Source organism: Chrysochloris asiatica, unplaced genomic scaffold (assembly GCF_000296735.1).
Source record: "Chrysochloris asiatica unplaced genomic scaffold, ChrAsi1.0 scaffold00115, whole genome shotgun sequence".
In the NCBI taxonomy this organism is placed as follows: domain Eukaryota; kingdom Metazoa; phylum Chordata; class Mammalia; order Afrosoricida; family Chrysochloridae; genus Chrysochloris; species Chrysochloris asiatica.
The window spans coordinates 1,350,689-1,352,026 of record NW_006408633.1 but is presented as its reverse complement, the minus strand read 5'-3'; the positions used below and the strand labels follow the sequence as shown (position 1 = coordinate 1,352,026).

The window sequence follows — 1,338 nt, the reverse complement described above, 5'->3', positions numbered from 1 at the left end:
ATGTTAGATTATCAAGACAATTTGTGATGTATGTTTTAGAATTTGTACCTGTAAATCCTGTGTCCTGTGTTGAACGATTAATCACATTTCACTTCTGTACCCCGTCTTAATAAACCCCGCCTTCCTTTGTGTAAGGCTCCTCCCCGAAATAAAAACTGGGGTGCAGACCGAAGTCCACATGCGTTACGACTGGTATGCGAGGCATTACAGCTGGCAAGGCAAGTGTTAAGGTTTGCAGGGCAGTGCTTTACTGCCTGTAGGGGCCCCAATGCCAGTAGTCCAGGGTCTGCCCACCAGTGTCGCATCCACTCTGGTTTCGGGGTGTCTTCTTGTCTCTCTTTTTGTGTCTTTGTGCGTATTCTTTGTCTGTCGCTGTCGCTGCCAGATCTCCCAACCTCGTGAACTGAACCCCCATGTCAAGGCCGGTCCCTGACAGGCTACACCTGATGGAATAGACAGAAATCAAATTGACTACAACTGTGGAAAGAGAAGGTAATAAAGATCCATAATATCAGCCAAAATAGGCCAGGGGTAGACATGGAAAAGAGCATTAGTTGCTCAAATGCAAGTTCAGACTGAAGCGGCAGAAATATAAAACAAGTCCACAAGAGTCAAAACATGACCTTAAGCATATTCCACCAGAATTTGAGACCATGCAAGAACAGATTTGATGCATTAGACACCAAAGACTAAAGATCAGAAGGGCTATAGAATGACATCAAGAAAATCAAAGAGAAAGAAAACAAAAGGTTATTAAAAAGACACAAATGAAGGAAAAGAACAATATGTATGTCAGAAGAGAGTGAAATATGCTGTCCAGTGTAGAGATGCCAAAGCAAATGGAAAAAATGAAGAGATAAAAAAACGGAATACAAAATTTCAAAGGCTACTTAGAGAAGACAAGGTCAAATGTTATAATTAAATGTGCAAAAAGCTGGAGTTAAAAAACAAAAAGGGAAGAACACACTCTGCATTTGTCAAACTGAGGGAACTGAAAAAGAAAATCAAGCCTTGATTTGCATATTAAAGGATTCTGTGTAGCACTGTGGGTTAATGAACTGGATTGCAAAGCTGTTTAAAACCATAAGGCTGGTGGTTCAAGCTCACCAGCCACTCCTTGTAAATGCTATACAGGGTCACTATGGGTCAGAACAGACTTGATAGAACTTAACAACAATATTGAATAGTGCAGAAAGCATCAAAAGAAGATACAAGGAATGCACAGTGTACCAAAAAGGAATATACTGTACCAAAAAGAAATGATAGATGTTCAACCATTTCAAGAGGTAGCATTTGATCACCAGACAATGATACTGAAGGAAGAAGGCCAAGGTACAC

General features: G+C 40.6%; 1 pseudogene; it reads left to right on the top strand.

Moving 5' to 3' along the window:
* LOC102817023 overlaps positions 1–1,338 on the top strand; it is a 37,814-nt pseudogene that overhangs the window by 9,512 nt on the left and 26,964 nt on the right.